We start from the raw sequence: 14848 nt of genomic DNA on the forward strand, positions 1-14848 counted from the left end.
TGACAGCTTCAAAAGTAACATCTACCGAAATAGCGGGGTATTCAAAATAACACCTCTTATTGGAAAACTCTGTATATAACGCATGCATATTATATTTGTACAAAGTAGAGAAAATTCGATGTTTTGTAACCAAGTCGATTTTTTTTATTTTCGGGCGCTAATGAACTCCCGAAATGAGATACATCAAAATAAAGTACTAAGGAATTGTACGTCTTAAAAATTTCTACTGAAAATTCCGCGATGTCATACGTCCATCTCCCAACCCCCAGCAACGCTGGGTTCACGTCAGCTAGTTCATTATATAAATAAACTAGATGATTTCCTTATGCTAAGTCAAGTTAAATGACATGATTTTTCACGGGTAAGAACTGTTTCAGTTCACCGAATCAGAGTTACACACAACCTACAAATCAGTATTTTTAATAATATAAACGGTTAAATAACTACTATTAAATTATAAAACATCTATCAGCTAAATAGATTAAAAAATATATAACGAAACGTTCTAAAATACGGGGTTCATGGATCACCTACCGACATTTTCTGGAAGTTCCACATTTTTTGCTCAAATTCAGGTACATTATTAATTTGTCAAATACACAATCATTTACAGCCATTTTTCATATCGTTCTTTATTTTTTATAAAGAGAAACAACAGTTTTAAAAAAACATGAAATGATAAAATAAATATATATTGCATGCATAGCCAAAAGAGATACTAATGTCAGCGATCTATTTCAACGTAATAAAGCTAGGAAAACAGTGACAAACAAACCGGTCAGTGGCTGAGTTTGCATCGCGTTTGGGTCCTGTTTGTGTGTGTTCAATTCCTCGGTTAACTAAGTCCTTCATCACAACACAAGCAAAATTTTCCGCTTACATTTTTCACCAATCGAAATATAGCCTATACCAATATCGAGCTTTGTTTTCGTGTATGACTTGCAATTGTTTATTCATTGCATTTGATCTGAGCAATTATTGATTATACGCAAATTTATTTTCACCTAATTACCTACATATCTTTTTTTACGTGAATACCGCAGACTAAGGACGGGTTGTTTCGGAGAATTTGAACAATTGATCAAATTTCAACGTTCATTTTCGGGTTCTGTGAAAGTCCTATTCAAGTTCTGTTATTATATCATTGTAGGCTAGTTGCTCGACAAAACTGAAATAAAAACAGAACTTGAAAAAATCTTTCACAGAACTTGAAAATGAACGTTGAAATTTGATGAATTGTTCAAATTCTCCGAAACAACCCGTCCTAAGGACGGGTTTTTTCATAGAATTTGAACAATTCATCAAAATTCAATGTAGATTTTAAAGTTCTATCCGGGTTTTGTTATTATATCGTAATTGGCAAGTTACTTGACAAACTTGATATAGTAGCAGAACTTAAATAGAACCTTCACAGATTTTTAAAATCAGCAATTTGATGAATTGTTCAAATTCTGTGAAACAACCCGTTCTAAGTCCCTAAGTTGTTGGGAGCCAGTGGGACTAGGGATTTTAGCAATTGAGGTATGTTGTGAGGCTAAAGGGAATAGAGAGAAGAGGAAGGTTGGGAAGTACCCGTCTGAATATCCGTGATTACGTCAGGTCACCAAACACGGCTAAAGTCATTTCAAGCAACGTTTTGATAAATTGTCACCACTCTGGATACATAAAACTACACTCTGGAATCTACATACATAAAACTACACTCTGGAATCTACATACATGAAACTAAACTCTGAAATCTACATACATGAAATTACATTCCGGAATCTACATACATAAAACTACACTCTGAAATCTACATACATAAAACTTCACTCTGGAATCTACATACATGAAACTACACTCTGAAATCTACATACATGAAACTACATTCTGGAATCTACATACATAAAACTACACTCTGGAATCTACATACGTAAAACTACACTCTGGAATCTACAACAATAAAGATTCAATCGATTGTCACAACATTACCTGTGTAATAAATATGTAAGTAGGTGGGTACTCGCAGTTCTAGTAAATCTGATATTGATGGCCGTTTACAGATTTCAAAATGCTATGCGAATATTAGCACAAGCATGTTTCCAAATCGATTAGTTGGCAAATATTACAGAAATATGCAAATGAATGAATTTTACGTTAAAAGCATTGAATAACTTATGAAAACGAAAGCGAAATCGTATAATACTAGTTTGCATTTATTTTGGTGTCTGCCATGTCAATATGAATGTAAATATTATGATAACGAGATGAACGAGATTCTATATATTCATAAATTTCTTATGTTTCATCGTGATAAGTAAAGTAACTTGAGGCGATTTTGCACAAAAACGGCGCTATACAAGTCATCCAAATATTATTATATTATTATTATTAATTTATTATCGTAATGTCCGTGTTATTTCACTCGCCTTCTCTAGTATTAATGTTAATATGAATATATTTGATTGATTTGCTAGGCCGATGTATTGAAATTTTTTATCTATTCTTCGTAGAAAATATATTTTTGCACTTTATTTATCATTTTACCTAAGAATACCACATATTATTATTTTTTATCTATCGTAACACAGGGACACCCTCTTGGATGGTGGGCGAACAAAATACACAACAGATTTTAACATAGGTACAACACACGCAATGTAAACACGATTATAATAAAAATTAAATACAAATGTTCTCTGAAGCGCCTCAGAGTTAAATTGATTATCAGGCCACAATTCTTCGCCTGAATCAGTATGCCATAAAAACCGAGAGTGAATTCGTTGAATAAAAGAAAGCAACTCACGTTTGGTTTGTGAACTGTTAGTATGCTATCTGTTCGGGCCGGACACTGTTACCGCTGAGGCACTCTTGGCACTACTGAAAGTACAGAACACTGCGGACAGTGGACACTCTACCTCCACTCTCCAGTGTCTGAGGAATCGGAAGAATGTTGGTGGTAACAGCAGAACTCCGAGTCCGAACCTGAAGCGATCAGTCAAAGTCAATAATTCAACTCACCAGGCAACGGCAATTAACAGATTGATGCAGATTGTGAAAACCTTATGGGTAGCAGACATTTTACCATTGAATATACCGATCGGCTCCTTAGAGTCAAATAAACGTAGGTAATTGTCTCATTTTTTAAATCAGAGGAGTCAAAGTGTAAGTAGGTTCTTTTACATTCCCCTTACATATTTTTTTATTAATAAAAAATGATACACGAATTACATTACACAATATAATACAGTTATTGATAACATTATATACTATAAGTACAGTGGTACCTCGACATACGAGTTTAATTCGTTCCGCAACCTTGCTCGTATCTTGAATTACTATATCAATGCAGATTTCCCCATACAAAACAATTAAACTACCATTAATCCGTTCCAACCCCCAAAATGTAACCCCAGTTATTTTTGTTACGTGGTTTTGAATAATAAAAACGTATTTATAAATGACAAATATTTATTGTACAAAAACAAAAAAGAGAATGTAAATAAATAAATTAGATATCCTTACTGGTCTTTGCCTTTTTCGCTACATTTTTCTCGCTTTCACCTGTAGGCCGTTTAGAAAAAAACATGTCCAAGGAGGTTTGTTTCTTCCTCCCTCTCAAAATGTTCTGGAAATGAGTTAGGCAAGTGTCATTGTATTTGATGTACCCCCATAAATAAGCAGGGCTTGTGTGCACGGGGGGTGTTGTTATATTGGTATATTTTATTTTTATTTATTTATTTATTATAAGAACTTGTTGAACATTTATACATATTTTTGATAATTCAACCGCCATGCTAGGGATGTCCCTGTGTTATGGCGGGTGATATTTACAGATTGGATTTATAAAATAAGTTAATTATAAGTTATAAAGTTATGCAATTTAGATTGAAATATAAGTTAATTAGATTATACAATTAAATAATAAGTAAGTAATAAAAATATACAAATTAAATTAAATTAAAAGTTATTAAATTATACAAATTTAATTGCATTACAAATATTAAAATCATGGTTTCTAAATGTATTTATAGTAATAAAAATGGAATTAAATATTAATAATAATTGATAATTAGTTGATAAAATTAAAATATAATTTAATTTATGTACCAATTTTTATATATTGTGGTCTCCAAGTGAACTTATCCATTTTGATATTAGTTTTTTAAATTTATGGGGTTGGGTTTTTAAGTTTTCAGGGAGAAGGTTAAATATTTTGGGAGCTAGGTACATGAAATGTCTTCGAGCTGACGTGGTATGTAGTGTAGGGACGTTGTAGTGTCGGTTGGTTATTGTTCTGGTGGTGTAATTGTGGTGTACGAGGGTTTTTTTCTTATATTTGTACAAAAAATGCATTAGAGTAAATTTTATGTGGAGTTGCCGTATGTTTAAGACATTGTATTCAGTGAAGAGTCGAGTGGAGGAGTATCTTGTCGGTCGCTTGTTGATAGTACGTATTATCGTTTTTTGGGCTTTTTGTAATGGATCAATAAGATAATGTGCACAACCGCCCCAAATTATGATGCCATATGCTAATTGGGATTGGCAGAGAGCATAGTAGACTGTTTTCATTATTGTAGGAGTAAGGATATTTCTTAATGTTCGAAAAACATAACAGAGCTTGCGGATTCGGGGAGTTAGGCTGGCTAAGTGCTGATCCCAACGAAGATGATGATCAATTAGGACCCCTAGGTATTTTATATGGGATACTTTTTCTAAGTTTGGGCAAGTACAGGAAGAATAAGGTCTTAGACAAGAGTGAATTGTTATTTTCTGATTGTTAGTAGGTTGGGTTGCAACAGATAGACTGAAGGTTAGGAATTTTGTTTTACCAGCGTTGAGTGTCAGGAGATTGTCATCTAACTGTAATCTGTATAAATTTGATATGATTTAGTTCAAGTGTTCGGAATACTTTTAAGGTTGCTTTTGAATTCTTTTATATTTGCATTCATGTTTCTAATTTTTTCTGGTAGTGAGTTAAAAAAATTAACTCCGAGATATTCATGGTTGAACTGTCCTATTTTTTTTTTACATTTAGGAATAGGAAGTATTGACGTTTGTCTAAGATTTCTGTTATTTTTAAAGGGTGCAACTTTATTTTGAATATTGTGTTAATAAATTTGTAATGTTGCATGATAGAAGTATAATGCACTTAATTTTCTGACCTTAAATTGTTTGAATAAAAGTTCGTACGAATATGAATAGGTTTTTTTTAATATAGTTTTTATTATTAGTTTTTGTGATATGTAAATTGTTTGTGTTTGATTTTTATATGTACCGCCCCAGCCTATAATGCCGTATTGTATAATTGATTGACAGAAAGCGAAGTATGTGGTAATTTTTCACTTAAAATATATGTTATTTTCCATATTCTGTCGTTCAGAATATTTATATGTGGTTATATTTATATTTTAAACGCTGGTCTATTGTTATGCCGTGTTGCTTTCTATGTTTGTACATAATATATTGCATTTGTGGTTTTCTGTATTTTTCACAGAGTGAATAATTATGTTTATTTCTTTATGTGTTTCTTGTTTTTTAATGAAAAATGGTAAATAATAAGTTTTTTTAGAATTCAAAGTCAACAGGTTTTCATCAAAACATAATTTTAGTTCATTGATATCTGTATTTGCTATGTTATTTAATTCAGACCAGGTGTTTGCTTTTGACATTAACAAATAGTTTAAATTTTGATACATTTATTCGTCTCATCAAAAATAATTTCGCCTGTCCGTGCATCCTGCGTAACTCTGTTCAATTTGCTTTGATTTAAGTATCATTTTTTTTTAATTGTGTGAATAATTCAGACAATCGATAAAGTAGCGTTTATCAACATTTTTAAGAAAAAAATATTTAATTGTCGTCTTCAAACTTGGAACTGATTTGTCAAGATTATCTCGTTATCTTTCACGGGTATTCGCTAGTAATATAATATTAATTCATAATCGAACGATCAATAAAACAGATCAAAAATAGATACGTTTCTTTCACCCTACGAGCCGCGACGGTTCAAGTAAGTAGGTAGGCCGGATAATGCAAGGTTTTCAAGATTATTATTCTAACCGGAGTGTGAAGATATTCTAGATCCAGAATCCTGCCAATTTCTTCCACTATATATTTTGGGAATCGTTTTCCTCCCGAACCCAATTAACTTTTCAACAAAAACGCTCATAGAATTGATTTCTAATTAAAATCAAACATGAATTCTAATATCTACTTGTGCACGAGACCATTGCAAGATTATGAAGGTACCAAAGACCGCGATGGACTTCACTTGCAGGGCTGAGCCAAGACGCTGATAATACCTAACACTTAATACAGCATCCTTGAGGTTTTTAGTAGCGCCAGGCTCCGATTGGCTTCGGTTCGGCCCTGGGAATATGTTAAAAGAATGCCAGACAACACTAATAGGGTGCTCCAGTGGAAGCAAGCTGAGTAAGAGGTGTACAACGTATTATGTCTATATTATTGACTGCATGGAAAAGGAATGGAGCAGCACGCAAGGGCCAAGAACTGGGGGCGAAAGGGACCGCAGCCAATGAAGGGTATTTATCGAAGTCAGTCCGATGAACGAAGTATGCATGAAGAATGAGTTAATGATGAATGTAATTACCTAAGTGTAAAGTAATGGTGTTTGAAAGAGAGAATACGAAAACAGTGTGTAATATAGATGTGAATGAGGAATACTTGGAGCAGGTGGATGAGTTTGTGTATTTATGAAGTATGTTTACGAGAGATGGGAAGGCTGACAGAGATATTGAAAGTAGGGTAAATGCAGGTTATTCCATTAATGGAGGACTGAACACAGTTGGCGCTAACAAAAAATTGTCCAAAGAAGCGAAGTTAGCAGTCCACAATGGAGTGCTGGTACCTATCCTGATGTATGGAAGTGAGGCATAGAACTGGCAAAGAAAGGATGAAAGTAGATTGAATGCTGTTGAAATGAGATCCCTGAGGCGTATATGTAGTAAAACCATGTATGATCGTGTGAGGAATGTGGAGATCCGCGAAGAGTGCAAGGCTGATGTAAGCGTAATGATTAAGAAAGGGACGCTTAGATGGTTAGTTAGTTAGTTAGTTAGCAGTCCATCTCTGTTAACTGAATGTTTAAAAAATCACCTCTTTCACTCCTGAGGTCAAGCAATCTCCGATTGTATTTGAAGTCTATCACCGCACACCACACGCCACACCTCACTCACCTGTCGCGCGGTTGTTACATCGCATTAGGTAGGTACACCGGGTATAGGTTTGCAATGCTGCGGACATTGGGCTCTGGTAAGAGTGACTCTCCCCGCTCCGGTAGTTACACCGGGTATAGGTTTGCAATGCTGCGGACATTGGGCTCTGGTAAGAGTGACTCTCCCCGCTCCGGTAGTTACACCGGGTATAGGTTTGCAATGCTGCGGACATTGGGCTCTGGTAAGAGTGACTCTCCCCGCTCCGGTAGTTACACCGGGTATAGGTTTGCAATGCTGCGGACATTGGGCTCTGGTAAGAGTGACTCTCCCCGCTCCGGTAGTTACACCGGGTATAGGTTTGCAATGCTGCGGACATTGGGCTCTGGTAAGAGTGACTCTCCCCGCTCCGGTAGTTACACCGGGTATAGGTTTGCAATGCTGCGGACATTGGGCTCTGGTAAGAGTGACTCTCCCCGCTCCGGTAGTTACACCGGGTATAGGTTTGCAATGCTGCGGACATTGGGCTCTGGTAAGAGTGACTCTCCCCGCTCCGGTAGTTACACCGGGTATAGGTTTGCAATGCTGCGGACATTGTGCTCTGGTAAGAGTGACTCTCCCCGCTCCGGTCGGAAGTTTGTAGTGTTGTAATATTTTAGCTAGAAGAACGACTTTGATAGTTCTTTCCAAACAACGCTACGCAACGTATCGAGTGGGAAATGAACTTGTATTCATTTTACCTGGCTTAAAAAATAATACTTAAGGCGATGCACTACGTCGTGTAATATTTTAAATTGAGTCGCTATCAATAACAACCCTTACGTAGATGCCGATAAGGTTTAAATTCCCGCTTAACATCATCCGCCTGTTTTGCTTTATGCAGTAAAAAAACATGGCCAGAAAAGTGCCTTTTATTTTATTTTGTGGATGTTAAGGCATAAATATTTAATTTGTTTTTGATCATTTTATAGATAACTTAATTTGCCACATTATACAATAAAATCACAACCGAAAATGGGTTCGTAAGTAGGAGATTTTGAACTTTAATGCAGTTTTCATAGGCCTTATACATTATTTTTTTCTGAGCTTATAAAAAGACTTATCTAAAAATACTTGATTATTTGAAAGGCAGTATTTAATTAAAGCATCTGAAACATTTCTAGGCGACCAAATTTTCAAAACAAAAACACATGATTTTGCATTACTACGTATGGCATCGCCTTAAACTACGGAAATGCTTGAAAAAAAATATTTTAAAGTTATGTTTTATTTTAAACTTCATCCGCTCACTAGGACGGCATTTTTTTTTATTTAGTACAGGATATTTATAAAAAAACTATCGTCTGTCCAACAGGAGGAATTCTCGTTTTAGGACAGGCAAAATTTAATTAAATACACATTTTGTACAACTAAAGATTGAAAAAAAAAAAGATAAGGATAGTTAAAATAAAAATCGATTAAAACATAAAGTTAGTAAAAAGGTACTTTAATTAAAAAATAATAATAATAAAATAAGAGATACATTCACAGATTTTGGAAATGAATCACAAATTTAGGAAATGAAATTAAAAGAATTTGGCATTCTCAGACTATAAAAATATTACCATTTTTTTATTTCGGCTACTGGCATTGTATCTAGCTCTCTAATTAAAAATTTAGGCGTATTAGATCTGTCAAAGAATTTATACATAAAAATGCAAAAATCAGTCATTTTAAACACATGTAGGAATTACGAAAGATTTTTTAAATATTTATACTGAGGAATCAGTAGGATTTATAGGCCCTGTTAGGAGTTCTACCGAGCCGAACCCTCTGATATGAAAATATCTGGAGTCGGTGAATTATTTTCCCATTTGATCTCTGGTGAGTTGACGTGTTGTTCTTGTATTATTTTGTATTTATTTTGCTTATATAATGCACTTGCATAATGTTGATTGACTAGATCAGGGGTCTCCAAACTTTTCAGCTGGAGGGCCACATTGACTACTCCAATGAGTTCGGAGTGCCAAAACCGTTTTAATTTCTAGACACCCATATATTCTGTCCTAGGGAGGGGGGGGGGGGGGAAATAGAATTTTGATATCATTTCGAATCAAATAAAGATTTTTTTTTTAAATCCTCCTGATATATTCGCGCGATACTTGTGGACGCAATGTATTGGGGCCAAGTACCTCGCCAACGAGCATATTTATTTAAAAAATTCGCGGAGTTTTCGCCCCTTCTCAGCAAGGTCTTAGCCATTAGCTGTCGCGGGTCCTTGATGACACTGGTCATAAGATGTCGCGGGCCGGATGGAAGACACTGGCGGGCCGTAGTTTGGAGGCCCCTGGACTAGATAATCATTTGTGGAAAAGTGTGTGGAAGGGTTTAGTTTTTCCTGTGGGGAAGATTTAACCCGGACATAAAGTCGGAAAAAATAAAAAAAACTTAAAATATACATGCAAATAAAGGGTTATAACTTATACCCTTGATTAAATATTTATAATAAAAGGGTTAAAACATAAATATTGGTAACTGTTGGTTACATTGTAAATTAAATACATATTTTGTAGAATAAAAGAAAAAAGAACTAAAAAAGGAGGCCCGAGGAAGACGTGGCACGATCAAGTGAAACAAATACTTAAGTAAGGTAAACGATGAAATCAGCGATGAACATGTGATGAAAACACTGATGAAACATGCAATGAAAACAATGAGGACACATGCGATGAGACCACCGATGAAATCAACGATGATGTCCAGAGATGATTATGATCCAGTGATGAACCGTGTGATGAAAACACTGATGACTCATGCGATGATACCAGCAATGAAAACAGCGATGAAATCAATGATGAAATGTGTGATGGAAACAGTGATGAAACATGTCATGAAACTGGTGATGCAATAAATTTGTCGACTGTCCTAACTCACTCGAACTAATAAACTTTAAAATTCCACCCAGATTCCGCATTAGCTGGATGCGCACAAATTCTTACACATCCTTCTGATTGTCTTCCAGAATGATTCAATCAGAATGCTGTTGAAGGATTCTGATTGGATTCCAGGATTCAATCATATTCTTTGCGTGCAGTATTTTTGGTGGACAGATGAAATTTATTTTAATTTTCCAGTCATTGTCCAGACCAGACCCGATAAGGTGACCATCATCTTACTGATTCTCCAGGTCCGGACCTATTGACTATAAGGGTATTTTGTTGAGGCATTGTCCAGACCAGAACCGATAAGATGACCATCATCCCACTGATTCTCTAGGCTCAGACCCATTGAATATAGAGGTATTTTATTGAGTCATTGTCCAGACCAGACCCGATAAGGTGACAATCATCTCACTGATTTTCTAGGTCCAGACCCATTGACAATAGAGGCATTTTATTGAGTCATTGTCCAGACCAGACCCGATAAGATGATCATCATCTCACTGATTCTCCAGGCCACAGATCCATTGACTATAGAGTCATTGTCCAGACCAGACCCGATAAGGTGACAATCATCTCACTGATTCTCCAGGTCCGGACACATTGACTATAGAGATATTTTATTGAGTCATTGTCCAGACCAGACCCGATAAGATGATCATCATCTCACTGATTCTCCAGGCCACAGATCCATTGACTATAGAGTCATTGTCCAGACCAGACCCGATAAGGTGACAATCATCTCACTGATTCTCCAGGTCCGGACACATTGACTATAGAGATATTTTATTGAGTCATTGTCCAGACCAGACCCGATAAGATGATCATCATCTCACTGATTCACCAGGCCACAGATCCATTGACTATAGAGTCATTGTCCAGACCAGACCCGATAAGGTGACAATCATCTCACTGATTCTCCAGGTCCGGACACATTGACTATAGAGATATTTTATTGAGTCATTGTCCAGACCAGACCCGATAAGATGATCATCATCTCACTGATTCTCCAGGCCACAGATCCATTGACTATAGAGTCATTGTCCAGACCAGACCCGATAAGGTGACAATCATCTCACTGATTCTCCAGGTCCGGACACATTGACTATAGAGATATTTTATTGAGTCATTGTCCAGACCAGACCCGATAAGATGATCATCATCCCAATGATTCTCCAGGGCACAGATCCATTGACTATAGAGTCATTGTCCAGACCAGACCCGATAAGGTGACAATCATCTCACTGATTCTCCAGGTCCGGACACATTGACTATAGAGATATTTTATTGAGTCATTGTCCAGACCAGACCCGATAAGATGATCATCATCTCACTGATTCTCCAGGCCACAGATCCATTGACTATAGAGTCATTGTCCAGACCAGACCCGATAAGGTGACAATCATCTCACTGATTCTCCAGGTCCGGACACATTGACTATAGAGATATTTTATTGAGTCATTGTCCAGACCAGACCCGATAAGATGATCATCATCCCAATGATTCTCCAGGGCACAGATCCATTGACTATAGAGTCATTGTCCAGACCAGACCCGATAAGGTGACAATCATCTCACTGATTCTCCAGGTCCGGACACATTGACTATAGAGATATTTTATTGAGTCATTGTCCAGACCAGACCCGATAAGATGATCATCATCCCAATGATTCTCCAGGGCACAGATCCATTGACTATAGAGTCATTGTCCAGACCAGACCCGATAAGATGATCATCATCTCACTGATTCTCCAGGCCACAGATCCATTGACTATAGAGTCATTGTCCAGACCAGACCCGATAAGATGATCATCATCTCACTGATTCTCCAGGCCACAGATCCATTGACTATAGAGTCATTGTCCAGATCAGACCCGATAAGGTGACAATCATCTCACTGATTCTCCAGGTCCGGACACATTGACTATAGAGATATTTTATTGAGTCATTGTCCAGACCAGACCCGATAAGATGATCATCATCTCACTGATTCTCCAGGCCACAGATCCATTGACTATAGAGTCATTGTCCAGACCAGACCCGATAAGGTGACAATCATCTCACTGATTCTCCAGGTCCGGACCCATTGACTATAGAGATATTTTATTGAGTCATTGTCCAGACCAGACCCGATAAGGTGACCATCATCTCACTGATTCTCCAGGCTCAGACCCATTGACTATAGAGATATTTTATTGAGTCATTGTCTGGACCAGACCCAATGAAGTGACCATTATCTCATTGATTCAACTAAGTTAACTACCTCACTGGAAAACATGCAAAAATATTTTATTTATCTTAATTTTGGCGTGAAAAATTAAACACTTTTTTTTTCATTAGGAAATTTATTATTATAATAATAAAAATTGTCAATCGCCGACAACCCGAGGGCACATTATTTATAAACAAATTTATATTTAAAAATCGGAATTTCTACTACACAGTTAGTCTTTTAATAAAATATTATTTATAAGCACAGCCAACACATTGTTTATCAGAACATTTTTCCTAGAAAATATAATTTACTATCTAAATTTTCACTCTTAAACCTACATAATTTCTTTATTACAGGAAAATCATTTTAAAGAGCACAGGTTTGAATGTATTTGTGCACAACGATAGTGGTTAAAATTGGTTCAAAATGATTTGGAATATCAGTCCCTCTTACCCTGCAGTAGTCCTATGATAAAGTACACCACTACAAAAGCAAGAATCTCTTTAAAATAATTCCACTGTATATGTATGTACCGCAAATATGAGATTACATTGTTTATACAAGATACAATTAAAAATATAATCATACAAACTGAAGCTTACAAAATCATTGAAATTAAATTATATATAAATATATTTTTTTAAATTTATTCAGAAAGATATTTTAATTCCGAGGGAAATGTTAGATTGGAACACCCAAAACTATTTTGTCAACTCTCGAAAAACGTAAGAGAAATCATCTGGCACTATTTTTTTGACAAATTGCATAAAATGTCAACAGTAAAGTTAATTTAATGTGATGCCCAAAATTACATCACAAATTTTAAATAACTTTGAGTTTGTAGATGAATTACATATTATAATATACACGGTACTCGGAAACTCGTAGTACAAGAAGGAAACGGATCAATCTGCATCACAAAGAGAACCCAAAAAAAAACTACCGAAAAATATGTATAAAGAAATTCGATTTTTTTTTTCAATATTAATTCCACTTTTTTCAGCAACACATTTTAAACAGCAGATAATAAACCACCAGAGACCTTTTTTTTTCAAATTTGAAATTGAAAAATCCAGCTTCAGACTCGATTTGCTCAAAAATGAAAGCTCAAATCAAAAAAAGTTACACGCAACAAAGTCGTGATGTAGATTCAACAATTTCCCGCTTGTACTATGAGTTTCCGGACACCATGTGTATGGAGTTACATTATTTTCTGTTGTTCAATGAATAAAACAGTTTATTAATAAACTTTGAATATTTCTTCTCTTTAAAACTTTCTTCATCATAATACATACATAACTAGGAATTGATCATTTACAAAAAACTGTTTTTTTTTCCTCCTTATTTCACAAACTATGGCATCCTAACCGTTCACAATAATTTTAAACAACTAGTGACATCTATTGGCCTTAGTCATAGATAATAGAAACAAGAGAGATGGGTCATGAACCTGCAAAAAAACTGGTCTGATAACTGCACCAACGTACAATGTCATATCTCGGTGGCAGTTGGCATCCTTCCACGCCATAATATTTCCATTGTTTCTATTATCCATGAGCATATTTAAATTTCAAGATCGTTGTGACAAATTAGTTTAATTTTCATTCAAGATATTCATTTATCAATATTCAATGTCCAAATAGTTTATTTCTGGCAGTGGAATCGTGACTACTTGAATGAAATGAAAACAATTTAAAATGTTTATTAATTAATTTGTAAAATTAGGACATTTCAAATTTTACAATACACTATTATTATGTGTTGTTTAGTAATTTTTTTTCCATAAGAGAGAATATTATAAAATGTAACAATAAGTTTTAGGCAAACTTATTTATTAGAATATAATACACAAAATGAAACATGAGAATGTTCCCACATGAGAAGTTTTCATGGTTAAAAAGTTTATTTTTTGGTCCCTTGAGAACTGAAATTGCAAAATGGATAATATTTTATTCCACATATCATAAGGGTTTCCCACATAAGTTTTTATCCTGATCGCTTGGAAAACCTTAGGAGAATTTCATTGCAAATTATTTTATTTTACTTGAAAATTAACATAGAAGATTGTTTATGCTTGTGACAATTATTGATTCTGATAAAAAGAACTTGTAAAACACTACATAACACTTAAATCAGTACACTTTCAAAATACTAGGCGACGAAATAACATGACAACGCCAATTGAATGTGTAGTTTTACCTAGGCCAAAACAACTTGCCTGTCATTTTTATTGCCCGAAAGCTGGCACTTAAAATACACCGAGAGCTAGAATAGTCGTGTTAGAAATGGGACATTATCATTTTCACACACAGTAAAACCCTTTTATAAAGTTCCCACATAAGAACTATTCATGTGTAATAAGTTATTTTTCTCTGTCCCTTGAATAATAAAGTGAAAAATATCCCTCATTATAAGAAGTTTTTTTTTACAATCCCTAGGAAAACCTTATAAGAGAGTTTCACTGTAAATAACTCTTTTATATCTTCCGAATGGTGAACAGTTCTGTAGCTTAACTATTTACTTAAGTATTTTAAAATGGCAAGTTACGGCTTTTACCAC

General features: G+C 35.1%; 1 protein-coding gene across 1 annotated transcript in view; it reads right to left on the reverse strand.

Annotated features, from left to right (window-relative positions):
* Window positions 1-2828, reverse strand: part of LOC149415497 (uncharacterized) — a 34525-nt gene extending 31697 nt beyond the window's left edge. Inside the window, exon 1 of the mRNA XM_089642228.1 lies at window positions 2789-2828. The gene's annotated coding sequence lies outside the window, so the exon portion shown is untranslated. The remainder of the gene's footprint in view (window positions 1-2788) is intronic.
* Between the last annotated feature and the right edge of the window lie 12020 nt (window positions 2829-14848).

The sequence above is a fragment of the Hesperophylax consimilis genome, chromosome 18, assembly GCF_061612785.1.
Source record: "Hesperophylax consimilis isolate HC1 chromosome 18, BYU_Hcon_1.0, whole genome shotgun sequence".
Taxonomy (NCBI): Eukaryota; Metazoa; Arthropoda; class Insecta; order Trichoptera; family Limnephilidae; genus Hesperophylax; species Hesperophylax consimilis.